At 42.5% G+C, this 26979-nt stretch overlaps 1 protein-coding gene across 6 annotated transcripts in view; it reads right to left on the bottom strand.

The window, feature by feature from the left end:
• The window catches only part of RAB27A (RAB27A, member RAS oncogene family), a 189653-nt gene that overhangs the window by 148130 nt on the left and 14544 nt on the right, over nucleotides 1–26979 (bottom strand). The window contains exon 1 of one of the 6 annotated variants that reach the window (XR_003852397.1): nucleotides 21665–21880. The exons of 2 other annotated variants lie outside the window; for them this stretch is intronic. The gene's annotated coding sequence lies outside the window, so the exon portion shown is untranslated. Of the gene's footprint in view, nucleotides 1–21514; nucleotides 21628–21664; nucleotides 21881–26979 lie in introns of those variants that run through there. 3 more of the 6 variants (XM_029575055.1, XM_029575042.1, XM_029575052.1) reach the window with 3 other exon arrangements.

Genomic DNA, 26979 nt, shown 5'->3' with positions numbered 1-26979 from the left:
GCGTTGAGTAAAAAAGAACTTTCTCCGATTAGTTTTAAATGTGCCCCATGCTAACTTCATGGAGTGTCCCCTAGTCCTTCTACTATCCGAAAGAGTAAATAACCGATTCACATCTACCCGTTCTAGACCTCTCATGATTTTAAACACCTCTATCATATCCCCCCTCAGTCGTCTCTTCTCCAAGCTGAAAAGTCCTAACCTCTTTAGTCTTTCCTCATAGGGGAGTTGTTCCATTCCCCTTATCATTTTGGTAGCCCTTCTCTGTACCTTCTCCATCGCAATTATATCTTTTTTGAGATGCGGCGACCAGAATTGTACACAGTATTCAAGGTGCGGTCTCACCATGGAGCGATACAGAGGCATTATGACATTTTCCGTTTTATTCATCATTCCTTTTCTAATAATTCCCAACATTCTGTTTGCTTTTTTGACTGCCGCAGCACACTGAACCGACGATTTCAATGTGTTATCCACTATGACACCTAGATCTCTTTCTTGGGTTGTAGCACCTAATATGGAACCCAACATCGTGTAATTATAGCATGGGTTATTTTTCCCTATATGCATCACCTTGCACTTATCCACATTAAATTTCATCTGCCATTTGGATGCCCAATTTTCCAGTCTCACAAGGTCTTCCTGCAATTTATCACAATCTGCTTGTGATTTAACTACTCTGCACAATTTTGTGTCATCTGCAAATTTGATTATCTCACTCGTCGTATTTCTTTCAAGATCATTTATAAATATATTGAACAGTAAGGGTCCCAATACAGATCCCTGAGGCACTCCACTGTCCACTCCCTTCCACTGAGAAAATTGCCCATTTAATCCTACTCTCTGTTTCCTGTCTTTTAGCCAGTTTGCAATCCACGAAAGGACATCGCCACCTATCCCATGACTTTTTACTTTTCCTAGAAGCCTCTCATGAGGAACTTTGTCAAACGCCTTCTGAAAATCCAAGTATACTATATCTACCGGTTCACCTTTATCCACATGTTTATTAACTCCTTCAAAAAAGTGAAGCAGATTTGTGAGGCAAGACTTGCCCTGGGTAAAGCCATGCTGACTTTGTTCCATTAAACCATGTCTTTCTATATGTTCTGTGATTTTGATGTTTAGAACACTTTCCACTATTTTTCCTGGCACTGAAGTCAGGCTAACTGGTCTGTAGTTTCCCGGATCACCCCTGGAGCCCTTTTTAAATATTGGGGTTACATTTGCTATCCTCCAGTCTTCAGGTACAATGGATGATTTTAATGATAAGTTACAAATTTTTACTAATAGGTCTGAAATTTCATTTTTTAGTTCCTTCAGAACTCTGGGGTGTATACCATCCGGTCCAGGTGATTTACTACTCTTCAGTTTGTCAATCAGGCCTACCACATCTTCTAGGTTCACCGTGATTTGATTCAGTCCATCTGAATCATTACCCATGAAAACCTTCTCCATTACGGGTACCTCCCCAACATCCTCTTCAGTAAACACCGAAGCAAAGAAATCATTTAATCTTTCCGCAATGGCCTTATCTTCTCTAAGTGCCCCTTTAACCCCTCGATCATCTAACGGTCCAACTGACTCCCTCACAGGCTTTCTGCTTCGGATATATTTAAAAAAGTTTTTACTGTGAGTTTTTGCCTCTACAGCCAACTTCTTTTCAAATTCTCTCTTAGCCTGTCTTATCAATGTCTTACATTTAACTTGCCAATGTTTATGCTTTATCCTATTTTCTTCTGTTGGATCCTTCTTCCAATTTTTGAATGAAGATCTTTTGGCTAAAATAGCTTCTTTCACCTCCCCTTTTAACCATGCCGGTAATCGTTTTGCCTTCTTTCCACCTTTCTTAATGTGTGGAATATATCTGGACTGTGCTTCTAGAATGGTATTTTTTAACAATGACCACACCTCTTGGACATTTTTTACTTTTGTGTTGTCATCTCTCATTTTCATGCTCTTCTGGATAACATTTTAATATACCCACACTTCTTGCTTTTAATCAATTTTCTTTTTACTCCGCATTCCAATTATCCCTGCTGCATTGGTTCTGTGTGTGTATCAGTGCGATACCTGCTTAGGTTTCCTGATGGGTCTTAATACATCACCACCTGATTTACTTTTCATGTTGATGGACGTAGGGTAAGATTCCAAATCATTATACTCTCTCTCTTCTCATATAGGAATCATTGAAAACGTTTAGGAAGGGGCTAGAAGGGGACCCAAAAGGTAGTCTTGCTCATCTCCCTGATTCCAGGCAGGGTCCATTAAATCTAAATAATCCCGGAGAGAATGTCACCATCGCCTTGGAACATCTGCCAGTGCTCACCTACCACAGTTAGAAAAGGCCTCCAGATCTCTGTTCCCTGCTGCAAGTTAAGTTCATTACCTAATGCCCTTTCCTCAGGGGAGACAGAGAAGAACAGATTACAATTTGGATTTAGTTCATGGCCAGTTACGGCCCGAGACTGCACGTTATTTCCCTGTGCACAATCTAAGGGCCTCATTTACTAAGCATTGTCCCCCGTCCCCCCAAATAGATACAGAATGAGAGAAGCACCTTAGTAAATCAAGGCCCTAAAAACGTTCCTGAGGCAATGGAGGGGGAAGATGCTTGCTCAAGTTCACAAGGAGCAAGATCTGAACCCTGGCTTCCCTTCATACAGTTGAACACAGCTATTAAGTCCTCTATCGATCTTCTGAAAGCTAAATTAAACCAACTCATTCAGCCTTTCATACAACCATTAGAGATATCTTCGTTTTTGGGGCTCTCCTCCAAAATCTCCACATATCTCAATGAGTGGGACTCAAGACTGGATTTTGTGCTCCAACAGAAGCCTTCATCAATGGAAAAGTAGAATGAAAGAACATCAGAATAAGAAAAGCAAGGGATCTTAAATGATTTTTTCATTGGTTTATGCCCCCCAAACTGTGTATCTCACACAGGCTCTTCCTCTCTCATACATTTCTTGTTCTTAATATCCCACTTATTAAGCATGTTATCCAAGTGGTGGCACAGCTGTAAATATAAGCCAAGCAGTCCAACCAAAAATAAATCAATGAAGAATCCAACAAGGAAGGACAACAATCATTAGTGTCCTTTATAACTTTAAATATTTTTATTTTAATTCAGGCTGTAAATATATACATAAAATTCAACAAGTACATTTAAAATAATAATGTACAACCTAACAGTCAAAAATATAACACAATCAAACAAATGGCAAAATAACCAAACTTGTACAAAAATGCCAAAGCTACACTTTATAGAATTTGATAAGCCACTTTACCGAGCTGAACAGCACCTCTACACAGGCTGCTTAAATATTCTCATATACTTTGCTAAAAAAACAAAAACAAAAAAACCCCAAAATAAACCACAAACACTAAGTCTTCACTGCTTTCCTGAAATGTAGATAGTCTGAGATGGAGCGAATGTGGAATGGTAGACGGTGCCTGATAACTGAATGAGGTATCTCTGGTGGAGTCTAGCCAAATTAATAATGGTGGCACAAGGAGGAGTGTAAAGAATGAGATGGAAGATAGGGCACTAAATTTAAACAGATGGAGAAGTGAAAGGGTGCGAAAAACAAATACTTTAAATTTTAAATCTAATTCTGCAACTGACCAGCAGCCAATGTAACTGTTTCAGAGCTGGAGAAATATGATCCTATTTTCGAAGGCCAAAAATCAGACTGGCAGCCGTATTCTGTAACTTCCTTACTAACTTTCACCTTGCCCTAAATACAACAAAAACAGAACTTCTACTCATATCTCAACACCAACCCCCCAAACCACTGATTTCCAATGACCCAGCCTTCAATGCCTTATCCTCCCAGCAAAGTGTAAGAGACCTGGGGGTCCTGGGCCAGCAACTAATCTAAAAAAATATATCAGCGCAGTTCTCAAAGAAGGCTTTTTTAAACTCAACATACTCAAAAAACTCAGACCCCTGCTCCATTACCACGACTTTCGGACTGTCACTCAAGCCACCCTCACCTCCAAGATTGACTATTGCAACTCTTTGCTGCTTGGGCTCCCTTACTCTACCACAAAACCCTTACAAATGTTCCAGAATGCAGTTGCCAGGGTCATTACCAACACTCGGAAATCTGCTCACATCACCCCCATACTCAAAGAACTGCACTGGCTCCCCATCCCCTCACGCATTATCTTCAAAACTCTTTCTATAATTCACAAATCCATCTACTGCCACAATTCTAATTGGCTAGATGAACCTTTCCACCTCACACACTCAAACAGACCTACTAGGGCCAGCAATAAAGGAACCCTCCAAGTACCCTCTCTTAAAAAGGCCCATCTCTCTTCCACAAGGGATTGTGCATTCTCGTTGCCGGTCCCAAACACTGGAACTCCCTACCTGCATTGCTCCACCTAGAACCATGCACCTCAAAAATCAGGAAAAAACTAAAGACTTTGCTTTTTAGGCAAGCCTTCCCTGACTAAACATCACCCCCCCCCCCCCCCCCCCCCCCCCCAGGGACCTATCTCCTTTTCCTCGCTATCCTCTTCCACTTTAAATTTCAACCCCCTCAGATTCCTGCCCATACTCCCAACCAGAGAGCATAATCCTTGTTTATATTCAATTCTTACCATCCCGTTGTATATGTTATTTTACTATTATTTATTACTACGTTATAGCATTTAAGTTGATAGTTTTTGCTGTACTTTCCACCATCATCTTTATTTTGCTTTGCATTTTATGATTTCCCTCCCCCCACCCCTATTCTTTGTATTTTCTGTCAGTTCAAATGTAAACTGGTATGATGTTGTACACTAATGTCGGTATATAAAAGTTTTAAATAAATAAACTACAGAAGTTTCATGTGTGAATTTGAGATATCTAGCAATAACGAGCTCCAGTAGTCCAGTTTTTAAATCAAAAATGTATGTACTAAAGATTTGCAATTACATACACCCATTCTCAGGGCCTTTTAAAATTGTTAAAGAATTAACAAAAAATTTCCCTTTTTATCAGTAAAGGCAAAACAGTCTCTCAGGCATCTCATACCAGCTTGATATTTTTATTATATGCCAAAACCAAATAAAATAATAAAAACAGATATTATTAAGCTGCAATCTAAATGACCATGAAACGGATGTTTTCAGGAAGTAAACTCCTACCGTTGAGAAGGCAGATAGCGTGCAACTTCCCTCCCAATGTGTAATCCTCGGTTCTATCAAGGGCTGTGCAATGCACTGGGCAGTTACTCACGTTCTCAGCTGCACCACCGCTTCCTGCAAACACTGCAGACTTTTTCCAGTGATAAGTCTCATCAGCTCGTCTAGCCATGCAGATCAAACACAGTTGATCTGCCTACTTTCACTGTTATTTTGGCACAATTCAGAAGGATTTAGTCTGTGGAGGAGAGACCTCTGTAGTCTCGCATCATTTCTGGACCAATAAATATCACCACCTACAAAAGATTCCAGGGCACTATACATCAGGAAACATAGAGAATGAGAGCTGCTGCACAGAGGAGCAGAGTGGAAAAAAATCCCACATGGATTCTCTTAGGCTAACAGAGACAAAATGAACCTTTCCCCCCTTCTTCTTAGAAGGATCTCGCCTGCAGAGCAGGTCTGTTTCTTTTTTGGAAGGAGGCTTAAACCTTTCACTTCAGCTCTAACCATTTCATCTGTCCCCAAAGGTGTCTGAAGGCAGGAAGTTAACTCCCTCCCCCCTCATGTATCAGTTCTGTATCACAGCCTGTCCTTAGCTCATGGCTCACATCCTGCACGTGGATCACCAAGAGAGATGCTCCAATTTATTCGGTCTAAAGAGAAAACAATATATTGCACATATTCGTTTCTTTTTTAATAAGCTTTTAATTGCAATAAGTAATATACACCTATAATCACAATTGATGTTATATGATACCATAATGGGAAAAATAAAAAGTGATATCTCTCTCTCTCATAAATATATATATATATATATATATATATATATATATCTTAGAGTGCATGCCCCCTTCCCCACCAAACAATATCAAACATCACTCAGCAGGACGTAAGCAGAAACCAAGCTAACAAACATTCCATTATTAAATCTAATATTATTTACATTAATGAAGTATGCAGAGCTTTTTAGTTTTCGAATAAAGCTAAAGAACAAAAAAAAGTAAACACCAATATTTGAACAAGCCGAGAGGTGGATTATATCTTAGTTGTATCCATGCAGTCTGCCTCCAAACACAATCCTCCAATACCCATAAGAAAATCATGCAGCCAGGATCATTCCATTTGAATTTTATGAACTTAGTAAGACTAAATTATCCAGGCTTAAACAAAATAAAACCAATATACATTTCATTTCAGGAGGAAGGGGAGCTGTGGGATTTACAAGCCAGTCGCTCACTGCCATCCTTTGGTTTCTCTTCTTACGAGTTTGGTTTCACAATGCTTTGTTCTTGCGGCTTTATTAATTCTATTTCATGATATCTGCAGGTTTATGATAAACATAGTAAAATGCCAGTAAGTTATCAGCGTTATATTTATCAGGTTCTTTTATGCATCCATTTTATCTGTGTTACTATTTTATCTTTATAAACCTGCCTTGAGCTAGCATTGAACAGGCAAGTGAGAAATTTGATTCGATATATCAAAATGCACATCTCCAAGTCAGAGTAAGAAGAAAAATAAAAGTTAAACCAAAAGAAAGATAAAATAAATCAGGCAAAAAAACCAAACACACACACTTAGGAGAAGGGAAACAAAATTAGGCAAGACAGAATTAGCAGGAACAAATCCTCAACATATAGGGAAAAAAATACCCACCACCAGGAATACTGGTCAGACTAGCACAACTTTACAGGTCGATCCAGTAAAGTGTGCTCCGTCGGAGCGCACTGTCACCCTGCTCTGGACGCGTGTTTTCCCTTACCCCTTATTCAGTAAGGGGAGGAAAACACGCGGCCCACCCGCGGCACCTAATAGCGCCCTCAACATGCAAATGCATGTTGATGGCCCTATTAGGTATGCCCGAGCGATCCAGTAAGTAAAATGTGCAGCCAAGCCGCACATTTTACTCTAAGAAATTAGCGCCGCCCAAAGGTCGGCGCTAATTTCTTCCGGCGCCAGGGAAGTGCACAGAAAAGCAGTAAAAACTGCTTTTCTGTGCACCCTCCGACTTAATATCATAGCGATATTAAGTCGGAGGTCCCCAAAAGTAAAAAAAAGTAAAAAAAATAAATAAATAAATTTTGAATTCGGCCCGCGGTTGTCGGGCCGAAAACCGGACGCTCAATTTTGCCGGCGTCCGGTTTCCGAGCCCGTGGCTGTCAGCGGGCTCGAGAACCGACGCCGGCAAAATTGAGCGTCGGCTGTCAAACCCGCTGACAGCCGCCGCTCCTGACAAAAAGGAGGCGCTAGGGACGCGCTAGTGTCCCTAGCGCCTCCTTTTCCCCGTTTGCACCGCGTCACCTCATTTAAATACTGGATCGCTCGCACCGGCGAAGGGCCGGTGCGTGCGCTGGGAGAGCGGGCGTTCGCCGCTCTCCCACGGACTTTACTGGATCGACCTGTTAGTGAGGGATCAATGTCTACGGTTTTAAACTTATTCTTAAAGAAAGCTTTTAAATGCTCTGGGGGGGGGGGGGGGCGAAATACATGTTCAGCCGTGAAAGAGAACTCTCCATTTATGCCTTCTTTTGGAGATGTCTGATATATTTTATATGTAACTGTGTGTCTGTACCATAAATTTGTATGATTCTAATATTGTAATTCACCTAGCACAGTGGTTCTGATATAGGTGGGCAATAAATGATTTTAAATAAATACGTTTTACATGAGATGAAATGCTCTGCAGCAGTTTGAGAGTTGCCAGCTTTTACTTAATGCCTAATTATGCATTTTTTTTAAAACTTGCATAGATCTTTAATGGACATATGTGCAAGTCACCTCTGCTGATAAATCAATGTGTTTATTTCTGTGTAGTCCAGAAGAAGTCTAGAAAAGTCTAATACTCTGGTTACAAAATATTTAGTCTTTTTTTCTTGAGAAAAAATTTCAGCTCCCAGTTTCTATCAGGCTCTAATACAAAAACAAGTAAAGTGATTTCCCAGCCCTTCAACAAAAGGGGTTACCTTCAGCATTTTCCAATTCTTAAATTGGAGAGGTTCCCTTCTAATAATCTTATCCTTGGTATATGGCAGGGAATAGCTACTTTCTGCATCTGTAGTATTTCATGCAGCTCTCTATATTTAATCCAGCAGTAGGACTTAACACTGTCTGATGGTTTACATTCTGTGCTTGTTCAGCAGAGCAAGCATCACAGAAATAAGATTGTTTACCTTCAAGGAGACAGCAGCTTCCAGCTTTGCTATGGCACTCCAGATTTCTCACAGGTTAATGTTCTCAGGTGAACCCAAATTATTTAACCAGGTGCCTGTGCCTTGGTATGCTACTGGATCCAACCTCTGGTTCTACAGACCATACCCTCAAAGAGAGATTCACAGGGTCCTGCCTTCACTTCTAGCTACCTCAGCAGACCTCCCAGATCCAGACTCTTCTCTGGTCAATCCTTGTCCCTTCTTCAGCAAGGATGTTCAGTGAGCGCCTACATCATCGAGAGCAAGCAAGCCAGGCAAGGGAAGGTGGGAGCCTCGATTGCAGGCTGCAACGACGATGCATGCAATCTGGGGCTGAACAGGAACCTGGCAGAGGAGATGTTGCTCTGCAGCAACGAACAGCCAAAAACCATCATGCCACCAGCCTTCAAGAGCACAAAAAAGGTCCCCCAGATTACAGATTCCTGCAACAGGTAAACATGAAGCTTACCGTCTTTTACCCCATAAACACAGAAGTGATAACATTACCAAAAGTCTCACACCTGGTATTCATATTTGCATGTTTCATGAGTTATCTTGTCTAGGACCGCGGCATCCAGCTTTAACATTTTTACAGAAACTGCTTTTGGTAATTCAGAGTGATCTTGAAACTTTGTTAGAGCATGCCCCACAACTAAAACTGGAAAATTCATAATACATACCTTACTACTGAATGAGATACGAAACAGCAAAATAACCCCCCCCCCCCACCCCAAAAAAAACAAAACAAAACAAACCCACCACTAATCTGATATTGACAAATTCTTAAATGTATGAGAATATTGTTTAATGATACTGCCCAGCAGAACACAAGCTCTTTTTTAAATTACTAAATGCTTTAGGTTTTATTCCCTTTCCTTTTTCGGAGATCTGAATTATTTTTGGATACTGGAAGAGACATATTTTTTAGAACACTGGTATGCAATCCTTGGAGACGAGTAGAGGGTAGAGTGGAATGGAAAAATAAAAAGGTTACATATATTCGTTACTGTGAGTTTAGACATGAAATGTACCATATTGTCAAACAAGATTGAACTCTAACCTGCTTAAGTCTGATTATGAGTTTACTTCCTGTTAATTAAACCGGAGTGGGATAGCAGTTTTACTAATGTTTCTTGCCTTTAGGCAGCAGGCAGGCACTACGGCCTGCACAGCATGATCAGCACATAGCGTCCCTGGGAGGAGGAGGAGAAATTATTTTCTGAAAGCTTCTGTCATTTGCAAGTAATCTCCCTAAGTCTTTAAAAATCTAGCAAAGACAAAATGCTACGCCAAGAGGACACAAGGGAGCAGTGAGGCAAAAACTATTACAATGTGGCTTCTTTTGGAGAGAGAGAGAAAAAAAAAAAAAAAAAAGAAGATCCTCAGTTTCTTCCAATGAAAAACACCCAAAATCTGCCGTTCAGCTGCACCACAGGCACAGCCCAGCATGAAAACCAACAGCTACTTGAACGGGTCTGGCTCCTACAAGCAGCATAGCAAAGGCAATGCAAATGGTCATCACAAAGGGAATGTGTTTGGTAAAGAACAGAAAGAGGCAGGAAATTTAAAAAAAGCCCACCGGATGCAATTATGCTGCCCTCAGCCTTCACAACTATTACTGACGCCTAGGATCACAAAATACCACAGTCAATTTGGGAACTGAAAATGCAGGCACAGATAAATGATTTGACTGTAGGATAAAGAGGAAGGGAATCCAGATTGCTTCTAAAAAGCCATCTTCAATCCTTCTTTGAACCTTGAAACCTTTTTCTCCTTTAGAAAGGAATATTAATGCTGAGCGGAAAGTCTCATGAGAAAATATTGATCCAGCGGCAATTAGGGTTTTCTTATCCGCCAGCTTCTTCAACCGACTTGTAACAGACCACAGAAGTGCCAAGAGGACAAAGGAGGCACAATGCTTGGAGCAGCAGAACCTGTGCTGATCGGGCATTTCCTTACTGTCAGCTTGCTTCAATAAGATCACCCCTTAACTGAACCGAGATCTTCTTCCCAAGAATGAAAACGTGGGCTCCCATATGAAGGTCATTCGCCTTACTGGATCAGCTCAGTAGATATTTTGACAACCCTAGAGTCTTGCTGGGTCAGACCAAGGGTCCATCAAGCCCAGCATCCTGTTTCCAACAGAGGCCAAAACCAGGCCTCAAGAACCTGGCAATTACCCAAACACTAAGAAGATCCCATGCTACTGATGCAATTAATAGCAGTGGCTATTCCCTAAGTATAATTGATTAATAGCCATTAATGGACTTCTCCTCCAAGAAATCATCCAAACCTTTTTTGAACCCAGCTACACTAACTACACTAACCACATCCTCTGACAACAAATTCCAGAGCTTTATTGTGCGTTGAATGAAAAAGAATTTTCTCTGATTAGTCTTAAATGTGCTACTTGCTATCTTCATGGAATGCCCCCTAGTCCTAGTTTTTGGGTACTTGCCAGGTTCTTGTGGCCTGGATTGGCCACTGTTGGAAACAGGATGCTGGGCTTGATGGACCCTTGGTCTGACCCAGTATGGCATTTTCTTATGTTATGTTCTTATGTCCTTCTATTATTCGAAAGTGTAAATAACCGAGTCACATCTACTCGTTCAAGACCTCTCATGATCTTAAAAACCTCTATCATATCCCCCCTCAGCCGTCTCTTCTCCAAGCTGAACAGCCCTAACCTCTTCAGCCTTTCCTCATAGGGGAGCTGTTCCATCCCCTTTATCATTTTGGTTCCCCTTCTCTGTACCTTCTCCATCGCAACTAGATCTTTTTTGAGATGCGGCGACCAGAATTGTACACAGTATTCAAGGTGTGGTCTCACCATGGAGCGATACAGAGGCATTATGACATTTTCCGTTCTATTAACCATTCCGTTCTATTAACCATTCCCTTCCTAATAATTCTTAACATTCTATTTGCTTTTTTGACTGCTGCAGCACACTGAGCTGATTTTAAAGTATTATTCACTATGATGCCTAGATCTTTTTCCTGGGTGGTAGCTCCTATTATGGAACCTAACATCGTGTAACTATAGCAAGGGTTATTTTTCCCTATATGCAACACCTTGCACTTATCCACTTTATATTTCATCTGCCATTTGGATGCCCAATCTTCCAGTCTTGCAAGGTCCTCCTGTAATGTATCACAGTCTGCTTTTGATTTAGCTACTCTGAATAGTTTTGTATCATCCACAAATTTGATAACTCTCACTCGATGTATTCCTTTCCAGATCATTTATATATATATATATATATATATATATATATATATATATATGAAAAGCACCAGTCCAAGTACAGATCCCTGAGGAACTCCACTATTTACCCTTTTCCACTGAGAAAATTGACCATTTAATCCTACTCTCTGTTTCCTGTCTTTTAACCAGTTTGTAATCCATGAAAGGACATCACCTCCTATACCATGACTTTTTAGTTTTCATAGAAGCCTCTCATGAGGGACTTTGTCAAATGCCTTCTGAAAATCCAAATACACCCTCCTTGATTAGAAAAGTAATACAGGCCGAAATGCAATCCTCATTCAAAAAGTGATGGTTCAGGTGTAAAACTAATAGATTACCGCCACCTTGCTATATTGCACTTGTTCTCAGTCTGGCAGCCTTGCTGCTGTTCTTCAGCTTCCAGCTCAACTGATATCAGCCTCTGCTGTAACAACGATGCCATGAACCTCAACCGGCAACTATCTGGGCTTATCTGCCTTTTTAACCCATACCATCTTCTGTCTAGCCCGGGCATGGCAGAATTAGTCCTGAATCAGGGATCACAGACTGCAGCAGCTCCCTCCAGAAGCTAGTACATGTACAACCAGAATCTGGCCACTAGGTGTCAATGTTGTACAATGGCTCAACCTCCCTTCCCCTGTCAGACCCTGAATGCTGCCTCTGTGGCACTCTCAGGTCTCCTACATGGCTGCACATAGCACTGTCGCTGGGGCACTGGGCCAGCTTCAGCCTGGAAATCCGTTCAATGACTTACTTTAATGGCAATGCGCACACTGAAGTAAAAGCAGCATATTACTTTACCATAAGCGTGTGATATTTTTATCCTACCTAAAATTCTGCCTGCTTACAGATGGCTGTCACCAGCGCAACCAAAAGGTTCAAAGAACTGCTACATAAACAGTGCACATGCAATGATTGCTTTCAGTGCTGCTACTACACATTATAACTAAGGGGAAAAAAACCCCCTAAAACTGGTAATTACCTCTCCAAGCACTGCCGCTGAACTATCTTCTCATGGGTTTAAGCACCATAAGAGCTTTTGCAGAAACTGAAAATGGATTTCAAAAACAAAAGGCCCACAACTGCAGGCCTCTGGAAGCAGCCCTGATGCGTGGCCCCTAGACTGGGCTAAGTGCATTGAGAAGGGATTTAAAATAGGGAGACATCCCCTGGGTAGACGAGAATGAAGGTTTATGGCACTGGAGCCCAGTTGAGGGCTTCAAACCCAAAGAATGAGGAGGAGGAGGAGGAGGAAAGTGCTGGACAGAAAAAAACAAAACAAAAAACCTCTTGTCCCTTACTCAGGATTCTGGTTTCCACTGTATCCCTCTACCATGAATAAAGTTTAGTGTAGAGGAGGCCCTCCCATCTGATAAAATCTAAACAGGGCCAGATCTGATTCAATGGCGGTGCTGCGCACTGCTATGTGGATGACATGGTTTCCATCCCTAGGCCGTCAAGGGTTGGGGATGCTGCAGAGGTAGCACTCAAAGCAGAGGGGGGTGGGGGAGAGAGAGTCTCAGCCACTCCACCATGCAACTCTTAGGGCCACATTTAGAGCCCACAATCACAGGGGTCAAGAAACAGCCCTGGAGCATGGCACTTGGCTAGAGGATGGTCTTGGCAGCAAGTGGGCTATGTGCATTGGAAAGCGTCGCGATTCCGGCGGCATCCGGCGAGCTCTCGCTGGTCCCTGAAACTCCGAGGGAGAGGCTGTAACTCTCGCACCGGGCCATATCCATATCCGCAGCAGGTCTCCAAGGTGAGCAGCCTCTGGCATGTTAGAACAACGTAGGTAAGGGAATTCGGCAAGTCAGATCCGTAACTTCGGGATAAGGATTGTCTCTAAGGGCTGGGTCGCAAAGCAGGGCTGGGCACATGCCGCCCCTGCCCCAGAGGCCACTCTAGACGCAAGCTGGATCACCCCAGCTGCGGCAAGTGTCTGTACCCCCCCCGGGGGGGGCAGGCCGGTACCCAGCAGCTGACTTACAACTGTGGACCGTGGGGGTGGGGGTGGAAAAGACTCCGACGCTGAGACGGTGATATAAAAGTAGTTCTCAATGAAGGGTCACGGTGCTCATGCACAGAAGCAGCCAACTCCAACCTTACTGGAAGCCCAGGGGAGCAGATGACTGCAGGACAAAGACAGAAATGTGAAGATTGAAGCCATGGTTCTTCAGGGTCAAAGAAAATATGTTTTACAAAGTCACATGTCAAGTATTTGACCCTCCAAATCCTTTAAGAAAAAAAAATAATAAAAAAAAAAAAGCAGCAATTAAGAGGGCCTAGAAGAGAGGAAGGAGAGGCTATTCCATCTGCCCTGCGATCGGTTGCCTAACCTGCCTGCTCTGTTCCCAGCTGCTGGCGTCTGACATCATCTTCCGGTGCCAAGGCCTTCAAAAGAGCAGAGGCTGCGACACGCACCTCAGAGCAGCTTGGGACTCTCTCTGTGTGCGAGTATTCACCCTCTCCTTTATTTGGTTAGCCCTCTTGACTGGCATGGGTAAGAAGAGAGAAGGGTCTGTTCGAGCATTCCCCAATCTTCTTCCCAGCCCTTAACTGAGGGCTGTATGCTATCGTCAGCCATGGACCCTGAGCCAAAGAAACTTGGCGATTCATTTGCTGCTTTGGATGTATCATCTGTGACTCTGAGCCCAGATTTACGAGCTCCTCCCGCTGCAGAGGCTGATGATGATGCAAGGCCTGTAGGATTTGCCCACACCTTCTAGGGATGATGTTGTGGGCACTTCTGAAGATGGGTAGGCACATGCACAGTTGGAGTTCGTCCAACAACAACTATCAGAAGCTCTGACTATTTCATCTAGTCCTCTTGGTACTTCTACCTTACTAAAGGATAAACCAGCCCCAATTTCACTGGAGGCTTTATGGAATGCTATAAGAGGATTTGAGTGGTCCATACATCAGTACAGTAGAAAATATATAATCCACAATGGGCAAATTAGGAGTTCAAGTATCCACACAGAAACAGATAATCAACTTGTTATAAAGATCTTGAATTAATTTGGAAATACAATATAAATCCTTGCATCTCTGCACAGAAACCAAAACTTTATTAAACTCCTTCCCACCCATCTAGGATTTGAAATTATTTTCATCCAAAACCACTTAAGACAACAACTCTTTCCAACCACCACTGGCACACCACCTCCTTCATAACCAGAAAACAAACAATACAACCACCCACCAACAGTCATCATCTCTCAAGACGCTCCACACGAACCGCTTAAACTGCATTCTTGTGGTTTGGGAGCACAGAATGGCAGAGCCAGGGCTCTTTTTCACAGAGACCACAGCCTTCTAGTGAAGGATCAGAGCAACACGTTTCAGTTTCTTTGGACCAGAGGTTCTCTCTCCTGTTCCTCTGGGCTTAACTCAATTACAACTAGCCTCTGTTGTACAATGGCACCATGAGCCTTCATTTGCAGTTACCTGGAGATTTTTCCCCTGTTTTATAATCATTTTCCTAACTTGGTTTGTCCTCAGCCAGGGGCAATACACCAGGGATCTTTCCAATAAGTCTAGCCACTAAGTTTTGCCACTGCGTAATGACCAGGAGGATCTTCCTCCCAAGGGCTGTGAAATGCTTCTTCCACAGTTCCTTCAGCCGACTCGGGAAGTAGAAGGCCTGACCCAGCGATCGACCCCAGGTCCTCTGCTGCGCACTACCACTGAACCAGCCTGATCTGATTATTAGAATTTTTTGTGGCACCGTGAAAGCCATAACTCAATTATTTTAGACACATTTTGTCAGCACTTCTACACCAAAAATATGTTTTTCAAAAACATTAAACTAAATTTTAAAAAATCATTAAGAAATACCTCTCTACAAGGAGGGGAACTATTATTTCAAGGATCTTTGACTGTGTTGAACACTTGCTAAGTGCACAGATTATTTTGTGTTCTGATAACCCAAAAAGCAAAACCTAGAATGCTGGTTTGAAAAAGTGCAACAAAAATTAATTATTTCTGAAAATGTTACTAACAAAAGGCTTGAGAGGGTGGAAAATGCCCTCAGGGCCCATAATCTTAGAATACTAAATTTCCCTGTTATGCAAATGATTTCTCCTCTTGAGTTATTTAGAAATTACATTAAGTCTATTCTTAAGATACCAGAAACTGCTTTACCAGTCATTACGAAGGCGTATTACCTTCAAACTAGAACCCCAGTTGAGGGAACAAAAACTGAAGGAGACCAAGCTCAAGAGATGAATTTATATTGGAGATGACAATCGATACAGAAGTAAAATCTAGACAGCCATTATTAATGTCTTTTGCATTTTTATCTGATCGGAACTATGTTATGAAGCTATTTTTTAGAAATAGATAAAATTCCACGGATACCCGATATGGATATATCTGGACGTTATAAAATCGACACAAGTCCGGCGCAGAGAGTTTCTTGCAATGAGACCTTCAGTCCTTCAACTAGGGACTTCGTTTAATCTCAAATACCCTTGTAAATGTTGCATAAAGCATATTAATGTAAATTATAGTTTTCTTGAACCTGTACAGCTTAAAGCTTTCATAGATGCAAGAGCCCGTGTAGAAACCACCCCAGTTTAGGCTTTATTAAAAATAAAATAGTGGCAATGCTAGGCGTACTGTTTTCCTAATTGAATATATTCTTTTATTATTAAATCACTCATTTCTGCCTCCCTAATATTTCTATAATTTAGGTTGTTTACAAATATTTATTGTAAATGCAAATATTTCTTTGTGTATATTGCCTAATTCGTATGCCATTTTGCTGTACGAGATTCTTTCTTGGAATGTTTCAAAAATTTTGAAAATAAAGAATTGAAAAAAAACAAACCCTAGAATGCTGGTAAATGAATTATCTAGGATCCAGAAGGCAGCAAGTGTTAATATAGTGCTGTAGCAGCCAATTTGTTTTCTTTAAGAAATTATTTTTAAATGTTCTTTGATTCAGAGTGGCAAAATGGACTATGGTGAAGGCACAGTGCGTTGCTTGATCATTAACTGCCAGAAAATGCCACCTGCCATTGGTTATTGTTGCTTAAGATGCATCATGAAATAGCTCAGGAAGTGGGGAGCAAATCAGGAAATAAATCCTCTGTACCACTCTTCAGCCAGGTGTTTGGATACAGTCGAAGCACACAAAAGGTACTACTGTTCTCATGTTTGCTAACAGCTATTTTATTTTTATTTATTGATTTAAAAAAAATAAATTATACCGGTATTTGGTTATTACCATCATATCTGTTTACAATATAGAACAATATAATATAAAACAATAAAAATATAAAAACAAAATAAAATCTATAGCTTCATTCATGCATTATTACATTATTAAAATACAAGTTTCATTTAAACTTCATTCATGTTTCATGGATTCCGTCACGCAAATAGTTTCCCCACATCCTCACAATAAAAACTTTTCCAATTCCCCTACAAGTTGAGAACTCTTGCTGTCAGAAGACAGGGACACTGCCCCCTCTGCGTCACATCCCAATTAAGCCACCCACAAAAATGATCACATCAAAACAGCAGCTATCCAAATGATAAAGCAGCCAAGCTTCTGACTCACAGTATCCCAAATGACCAACAATGAGTGAACTACAAGACATTAAAATTGTCGGCTCAGTGTGCTGCAGCAGTCAAAAAAAAGCAAATGTTAGGAATTATTAGGAAGGGAATGGTGAATAAAATGGAAAATGTCATAATGCCTCTGTATCGCTCCATGCTGAGACTGCACCTTCAGTACTGTGTACAATTCTGGTCACTGCATCTCAAAAATGATAAAAGGTTACACTGGAGAAGGTACAGAGAAGGGCAACCAAAATGATAAAGGGGATGGAACAGCTCCCCTATGAGGAAAGGCTGAAGAGATTAGGGCTGTTCAGGTATATGATAGAGGTCTTTAACGAGTAGATGTGAATCGGTTATTCACACTTTCGGATAATAGAAAGACTAGGGGGCACTCCATGAAATTAGCAAGTAGCACATGTAAAACTAATCGGAGAAAATTATTTTTCACTCAACGCACAATTAAGCTCTGGAATTTATTGCTAGAGGATGTGGTTAGTACAGTTAGGGGCGGATTTTAAAAGCCCTGCGCGCATAAATCCTATTTTGCATAGGCTGCCGGCATGCGCAAGTCCCGGGGCTTTCGAAAAGGGGCGGGAGGGGGCGTCTCCGAAATGATGCGGCGTTTCGGGGGCGTGCCGCAGCATTTTGGGGGCGGGCCCGGGGGCGTGGCGCCGGCCTGGGGGCATTGTCGAGGCCTCCGGACCAGCCCCCGGGACCGGAACACGGAGCGGGGCTGCCGGCCGACGCGCGCAAAGTTACGCCTGCTTTCAGCAGGCGTAACTTTGCCAACAAAGGTAGGGGGGGGAGGGTTTTTAGATAGGGCCGGGGGGATGGCGAAGGAAAGTTCCCTCCAGGGTACTTTTGTTCGCGCCTGGTGCGCGAACAAAAGTATGCGATCACGCAAGTATTTAAAATCTACCCCTTAGTGTGGCTGGGTTTAAAAAAAGGTTTGGATAAGTTCTTGGAGACGAAGTCCATTAACTGCTATTAATCAAGTTGACTTAGGGAATGGCCTCTACTATTACTGGCATCAGTAGCATGGGATCATCTTAGTGTTTGGGTACTTGCCGGGTACTTGTAGCCTGGTTTGGTCTCTATGCTGGGCTTGATGGACCCTTGTGGTCTTATCCAGCATGGCAATCTCTTATGCTCCTATGACAGAACCAAAAGGAAACTAAGACCCTTACAAAGAGCTTCCTAAATTCTGAATGGCTGCCTTCAAAAGTATCCCTTTAGGAATCTGCTACATTTGACGTCTTCTTGTTTTCTTTAATTTCAATAATATTCATAGATTTTTAAACTAGGCTGGATAACTCATCTTTGACCTCAGAAGATTCCCTTCTCTGAATTTCAGAATCGAACTGGCACCAGGCACTATAAACATATTTACATATCTTCCAATAATTAAAAAAAAACAAAAAACTTCCTTTCATTTTGGTTATCCTAAAATTTCAAAACATTAGTCAAACAAGTCTATTTTATTAGATGGAAATCTAGTTTACATTTAAAATGTAGACACTAGACCTTATGTTACTCAATTGTGTTACTCATGACAAGTTTAACAATCAGCAAAGGCATTTGCTAAAACATAACAGGTGCTCCTAGTTCCCCCTTAAAAGTAATTCACAAGCATAAGATAGAAAAATTCAAAGAAACCCAAATGCAGACATTCTGAAGGGTCCATATTTGAATTTGCAGTGCTCATTTCTAAAGTTTAGAGTCCCTCCGAGAACATCAAAATCCCCACAGCCATAGACCATGGGTTACGTTTATAGTTCTAAGGTATTAATAAAGAACAATATTAAGAAAAGGAAAGATTCCATTAGTTATCCATTCAGGCCATGGGTTCAAAACAATAAGGTGAGCGGAGCAGAGCACACACGGGGACTGATACAATACCATGCACTAACCGCTGCACACGGCTTAACATGCAATTGATCGCAAGTCTAGAACCCCCGATCCAATAAAGGGATTAGTGCGTCCAAATCACCGCGTACTTAATAGCGTTTATCACATGTAAATTCATGTAGATGATATTAGCTAATCCCTATGATCCAATGGATTTTCCGCACAGCCAATGAACCCTTGCAATGTGGCAAATTTTACACCAGCTCGAAGGTGCATTGAAAAATAAGAAAAATCCTGTGATTCCTCCTAACAGTATCATCGTGATACTAAGTAGGAGGAACCAAATAAAGCAATATTTAGTTTAAAAACAAAAAAGGTTTTGGGGAAAAAAGTTCTGGACGCCCAATAATACAGGGTCTATGCAGGTGGCTCGTAGATTGAGCGTCTGTTTCCCAACCTGCTTGACAGCCACCTCTCCTGTGCACTCGATGCAGAGAAGGCGCTAGGGATGCACATTTGACCCTAGCGGCTCCTTTTTCACGCAACATCTCACTTACATATTAGATCATGCGCCCGTTTTCTGTGCACAATTATTGCATCAGCCCTATTGTTTGGGCACAAATTTATTCCCAATACAGCAAGGAGTTTTGTGCACAGACTCCATGCTACTCATTACCCTCTAAATGTAGAGGTGCTTAATCCAGGTTTTTTTTGCCTATAAATCACGTTTCAAATACAGAACACACGGTGGGCACATCGGGTTTTCTACACATAAATCACCCTCCTTTCACGAGTTAAGATGTGTGCTAATCCTTTGCAAAAGGCTGAGCGCCTTTTTTTTTTTGGTTTTATTTTTATTTTGACAACAATGAACAGTGCAAAGAGGTAACAAGTCCAGATGTCAGAACTTTTTAACATTTGTTCCATATAATAACAATTCTTTTATCACACATACATCTTTCCAGCCGGGTTCCTTCAAGCCAAAAAAGATATCTTATAAGCAAGTTAGGAACAAAGGGGCGGATTTTAAGAGCCCTGCTCGCCTAAATCTGCCCAAATCTGGGCGGATTTAGGCGAGCAGGGCCCTGCGCGCCGGTGAGCCTATTTTACATAGGCTCACCGGCGCGCGCAGACCCCGGGACTCGCGTAAGTCCCGGGGTTCTCCAAGGGGGGCGTGTCGGGGGGTGGGCCCGGTCGTCGCGGCGTTTAGGGGGTGTGTTGGCAGCGTTTTGGGGGCGGGTCCGGGGGCGTGGTTACGGCCCGGGGCGGTCTGGGGGCGTGGCCGCGCCCTCTGTACCCGCCCCCAGGTTGCGTCCCGGCGCGCTAGCGGCCCGCTGGCGCACGGGGATTTACGCCTCCCTCCGGGAGGCGTAAATCCCCCGACAAAGGTAAGGATGGGGTTTAGACAGGGCCGGGCGGGTGGGTTAGGTAGGGGAAGGGAGGGGAAGGTGAGGGGAGGGCAAAAGAAAGTTCCCTCCGAGGCCGCTCCAATTTCGGAGCGGCCTCGGAGGGAATGGAGGTAGGCTGCGTGGCTCGGCGCGCGCCAGCTATACAGAATCCATAGCCTTGCGTGCGCCGATCCCGGATTTTAGCGGATACGCGCAGCTCCGCACGTATCTACTAAAATCCAGCGTACTTTTGCTTGCGCCTGATGCGCCAGCAAAAGTAGGCCAAATCGCGCGGTTTGAAAATCTACCCCAAAGCATTCCCCATTTCCCTCCCGCCCCCAGGACATCGAACTTTGTAGGAAAAGAAAATCAGGGAGAACATGTAGTCAGACTTCAAAATGTGTATACATTTTTGAACGCCTATTTTACCGTGGGTGTGTGCGCACATTTTCGAGTTAGCACTTTTTTTTTTAAACTCTCGATGCACTACCATACCATTTCGCTTAGAGCATCAGGAGTAATAACTTTTTTTCAGCATGTGCATTAAATAACTGCGCACCGATTTTCAGCACAGTTTTAAATCATGGTTTATTACATCAGGCCCTATGGTGGGAATTCACAAGGCCAATTTGCAAAATGCGATTCCTGGGTTCAGCAACACTGATTTCCTTCCAAGGCTTAACCATCAAGGAACACAAGAGCCAAGAAGAGAAATGAAAGAAGCCAACGGGAGTTTAAGAACAGCCCAACCATCGATCTTTGTAGTAGTACGACACATTAAGAACATCGCTCAGAAAATCAGAATAGCCGTGGGATAGCAGAGGTTTGTTTGCTTCCGCTGTTTCCTTATGAAAGGAAACATTAAAAGCTCTAAAACGGCGCTGCAGAGGACCCGGACTGAGTCTACCAGTTCCCGGGCTGGCCAGATGCTGCCCCAGAGGCACCGCCAATTCCCGGACGTCTGCCCATCTTACCAGGGTCTGAACATGTGCCATCCTCCGGCTCCAGCTAAAGGCTGTGGCTACAGTCACCAGGCTAAGAGGGGGGGGGGAGAGATATAAATAAGGAGCAAAAAACCCCCTAAAAAACACCCTATAGCAAGTGACAGAGCATAAAAAGAGTATTAGGGTCACCTCGTGCTGCTCCCCCCGGACAGGGAATTAAATGCAGGCGGCTGGTGCCAAAGCAAAGAGCCGGAAGACTGCGGAGAGACTCCAGATCTAGGACTCCCAACACCTGCCTCTTCGGTCTGTTGCAGGCGTTTTTGGGGCGGGGGCACTCACCGATCTGCCGACGGACGTTGCAAGCAGCCGCCTTCTCCCGGGGACCTGCGCCGCTTCTCTCCCGCCTCTGCTTGCTTCCCTTTGGGGCAACGACTTAATGTTTTCCGTCAGCGCGACCTCACTTCCCATACTCAGCGTGCATGACTGCTCCTCCCACCCCGGGGCGGGGGGAGGAAGAAGAGAGGCGGAGATCCTGCCCCGGGGGGGGGAGAAGCCTACGGGGGCGGGGACGTCGGCTCCGCCGGGAGTCACTGCCTTGCCTCTGTTCTATTCTTCCTCCCTAATCGAAGGGAAATAAACCTAGAGGCCTGTTTTATTATTATAAATAGGAAAGAGAAGTTGAAAGGGGTTTTCAGAGGTAGGAAGGAGCATTCCCTCACAGCAGTGGAAAGCTTGTAATAAGTGGCTGCAGGAAGGTTGCCAAGCAAAGATGAATCGCCCAAGTTGAGCTTAAGACAAGCACTTGAAAAGGCAAGAACAGTGTTAAATGAATTGCCTATTGTCAAAATGGCAGATTAAATTTAATGTAGATAAGTGCAAGGTAATGCATATAGGGAAAAATAACCCATGCTATAGTTACACAATGTTAGGTTCCATATTAGGTGCTACCACCCAAGAAAGAGATCTAGGCGTCATAGTAGATAACACATTGAAATCGTCGGTGCAGTGTGCTGCGGCAGTCAAAAAAGCAAACAGAATGTTGGGAATTATTAGAAAGGGAATGGTGAATAAAACGGAAAATGTCATAATGCCTCTGTATCCCTCCATGGTGAGACCTCACCTTGAATACTGTGCACAATTCTGGTCACTGCATCTCAAAAAAGATATAATTGCGATGGAGAAGGTACAGAGAAGGGCGACCAAAATGATAAGGTGAATGGAACAGCTCCTCTATGAGGAAAGACTAAAGAGGTTAGGACTTTTCAGCTTGGAGAAGAGATGGCGGAGGGGGGATATGATAGAGGTGTTTAAAATCATGAGAGGTCTAGAACGGGTAGATGTGAATCGGTTATTTACTCTTTCGGATAATAGAAAGACTATGGGCACTCCATGAAGTTAGCATGTGGCACATTTAAAACTAATCAGAGAAAGTTCTTTTTCACTCAATGCACAATAAAACTCTGGAATTTGTTGCCAGAGGATGTGGTTAGTGCAGTTAGTATAGCTGTGTTTAAAAAAGGATTGGATAAGTTCTTGGCAGAGAAGTCCATTACCTGCTATTAATTAAGTTGACTTGGATAATAACCACCGCTATTACTAGCAACAGTAACATGGAATAGACTTGGTTTTTGGGTACTTGCCAGGTTCTTATGGCCTGGATTGGCCACTGGTGGAAACAGGATGCTGGGCTTGATGGACCCTTGCTCTGACCCAGTATGGCATGTTCTTATTGGTTGCTCTTGCAATTGCTCCTACTGTACTGCTCTCTTCTTACACTTCATCAACTTCCCTAGACCCGGGGTAGGAGCTGGAAAACCTGCCTGCTGCACCAGCCCCACAGGCCAAGTCATTAAAAAGTGCAGGAGAGCCGGCGCACCATGTTGAGCGCACGAACTCCCGATGCACACCCAGGCACTTCTCCTATTTAAATTAGGCCTGTGCTAATAAGGAGGTGTAGGGACACTAGCATGTCCCTAGCGCCTCCTTATTAGCGGAAGCAGCAGCTGTCAGCGGGTCCAAACAACCAACGCTTAATTTTACCAGCGTTCATTTTCAAACCTGCTGCCAGTCACGGGTTCAGAAAACAGACGCTGGCAAAATTGAGCGGCCGTTTTTAAACCCACCAACCAGCAGGCAGATTTTTTTTTTTTTTGGGGCCTCCAACTTAATGCCACTATGATATTAAGTCAGAGGGTGTACAGAAAAGCAGTTTTTTTTCTGTACACTTTCCCTGTGCTTTGCGTTAATTTCTGAGAGTAAAAGGTGCAGCTTGGTCGCACATTTTACTTTCAGTATTCCATGGTAATAACTAATAGGCTCATCAACATGCATTTGTATGTGATGAGCGCTATTAGGTTTTTTTTTTTTGGGGGGGGGGGGGGGGGAAGTTGGCCATGTGTTTTCCATACTCTGTTATTACCCTTTACAGTATAAAGGGTAATAATAGCACATCTAAAACTCACAGCCAAATAGGGCTTCTGTATCAGCCTGTAAATATGACTAGAATAAAATAATTCAGTGTTGAATGTCCACTACTGAGGAGCGCACTGAGCTTCTTAGCCATCTCCCAGAAGGGGAACCAGAGAGTGGGAGGGGAAGCATACAGCCCTCTCATATTTCTTTGTGCTCCCACGCTCAAGAGATACTGACAACTAGCTGTGGCACCTACGCTGCAGAAAATACCTCTAAAGTTAGCATTGTGGTTTACGTGTGCTATGACCAAATAACTGCGACAAAAGCTGCTCAGTTGTACAGGCTGATGGCTGCCCCTCCTAGGGCACATAGAAGCAGGGAACAGGGGCAGGTCAAGACAGAGCAGGGGCTGACCTGTCCTCAAGAGCCACCAACAGGTCTGGTTTTCAGGATAGCCACAATGAATAAACATGAGATGGACTTGCCCAAAGTGGAACCAGTGTAAGCTAATCTCTCTCACACATAGGCAAAGTTCCTGTTTCTCCTCACTGTTGCACCTTTTCAAATTGAAAACAATATCCTTTGAGGCCATCAGCTTTAGAAGGTATCATACCTATCAATACAGATCAAGGAATGTTAGTTGGAAGGGTTCCTTAAGTGAACTGAAGAGTTGAAACACTAGTTTGCCTGTTCAAAATCCAATTCAAATAAGTACCGATTTTTCAGGATTTAAGAGATGAATTCTATTGTACAAGCAAGTGCCCCTATGGTCCCAGATCCCTCTGCTCTTATCTAAAATTCCTCCATTGTGCATCTGTTCTGCATTTTTCTCCAGCCCCCATGGCCCCAAGTCCCAAGTAACATCTGATACTCAGCATTACACTTGGACCAGATTACGCCAAGGACTCATCCATTCTCCCACACAATAAGGGAAGTTATTTCTACCTTTGTTTGTCCTGCAGGCTCCTTCAGTATGTACAGCTTTTTCTAGAAGTTAGGGATTGCATGTAAATTATTCATAAGGTGCAGAAGCTGCTAGAAATGTAGATTACTAAGATTTTATTGGACAGAATCAGAGTTTTCCCTCCTGCCACAGAATCTCCAATTAATAGCTTAATACTAAATAATGATATGTTTTATAAGAAATAGCAAATGATATATTGATCTGCTTCCTGCTTTAAAAATTAGCATAAATGTTGTGCTCTCTCTTTGCCTGCAAGTTATTACAAAGAAACTTACCAGATTCACTGTGTGTGGTTTTTGACTAAAAGCACCTAGCCAGGTATCCAGACCCTAGCTGCACTGAAGTTATCCCAGCTGCCTACTTGAGAAACTTTAACGGCTTGTAGGCCATCACTCCTTATCTAAGTCAGTTTTTATTTGCTTCCACAGTGGTTCCCTACCATTCTAGATAAACTAACTGATTTCTTTTATGGTTATCTAATTCCATGCTTTGCATCCACTGGGGTACATTTTATAAAAAAGCACGAGCGCGTACTTTTGTTCGCGCATCAGGCGCAAACAAAAGTACGCCGGATTTTATAAGATATGCGCTGGGACTACGGCCAGAAAGCTTTCTGCTCTACCTACAGCAGCTCTAGCCAGTGGACAAGAACAAGGCCTTTTACTGGTCATTTCTTATTTCCAACCACTAGATAGAAGGTAGTTTATACAATTAGGCTTTATTCAAGGATTTTTTATCATTCTGGGCCTAAAGAAAAAAAAAATCTTTATTAAAGTCTACTACCTCCTTGTGCTAACCAGATAGAAAGCTTGGTGTTTTCCTTTATAGCCCAGCATTGCCATTTCACATTCAACTGAAAACAATAAATATTCAGTAACAAATGATTCAACCTTTATTCAGACACTGTCTAGGCACCATTATTCCTATACAGACATGATCTTCCGATGTTTCCTACTGCCTAAGAAAACTGTTCAGGTAGCTTTTAAAAAGGAGTGCATCTCAGATTTGCCCAAAATTACTCAACAAGCCAATGGAGTTTACTTTAAAAACGTGTGGGGAGGGGGGGGGGGAAGAGGGCTTTGCAGCTGCTTTCAGACACCACTGGCAAAATTGTTACCTCAAATCAGCGGCCAGTGATGTTATCATACATAAGGAGCCAGGCCCAGAAAAGAGATGAAAGCAAAGGGACCCCCATACACTGAGCCTGGGCCAGCAGTTGCTCCCAGCCAGTAGATTTTCCTCCTCTAGGTCTCGAGACATGAACAAAGAAGTAATAGCAACTGGCATAGTAGGATAATGCAGTAATCACGGAAGCAGGAATCACCTACATGAAATTTTACAGGTTGCCATTACTTGTTTTTAGAACAAAGAAAGTGTGACTTATTTTAACATGCAATGTGAACATCAACCGATTCCAGTGCATTTCGTGGAAGCCAAGGGCACTCGACACACTTGGGTTACATCTCCAAAGGTTTTCAAGTTGTTACTTACATAAAGCTTGCATCTTGTTTTTAAACCTGGCTGCAAACATCTGTAGAAGAGACCTTTCAGACCACAAAAGATAATAATATAGAGGTGTTATTTGTATATATTTTGAATGACCCAATATTGCAATCTCCACACTCTCCCTCAAAAAGACTATTACTTAAACAAAGAAAAAACTACACAAAAACTTATGCTTGGGAAAAACCCAGCAATAGCCTGACATTTTTATTACTAATCACACTACAGTGTTCCTAAATGACATAACATTAACAAAGAGGTAGGCAATCTATAATGGCCATCAGGTAAACAAAAAAAAGAATAGATGCCTTGATCTTTTCCAAATATTTATTAAAGTAGAGATGTATAGGTGTATTCATAAAAATGCCCGACTCAGGCCGAGTTTCACAGCTCAACAGCCGCTGCCTCAAGGGTGACAAGTAAGCCAAACAAAAAAATCAATCATCCTAAAAATTCTAAAAGCATTTTTTAAAAATTATCATCTACAAAATTTTGTTAAAATGGTGACATATATATTCAAACAAAAATAAAAAAAACTGTAGATGTTATATATTTTTCTGTATAAATAATGTATTATATAACTATACAGTAACAAATTAATGAAGAGCTATTTACCTTGGTCAATAAAGAATCTCAGATGAGTATAAAATCATCAAGGGAAGGTCACTGTGAACCAACACTGAAAGATAACTATAAAAGATGTGCAAGCAATTAATGTAACCTTTGGGAAACATTGGATACTTAGTGCTAGTTCATTACAAAGACTGGCACATTT

The sequence above is a fragment of the Rhinatrema bivittatum genome, chromosome 13, assembly GCF_901001135.1.
Source record: "Rhinatrema bivittatum chromosome 13, aRhiBiv1.1, whole genome shotgun sequence".
Classification (NCBI taxonomy): domain Eukaryota; kingdom Metazoa; phylum Chordata; class Amphibia; order Gymnophiona; family Rhinatrematidae; genus Rhinatrema; species Rhinatrema bivittatum.
This window is presented reverse-complemented; position numbering and strand designations above follow the sequence as displayed.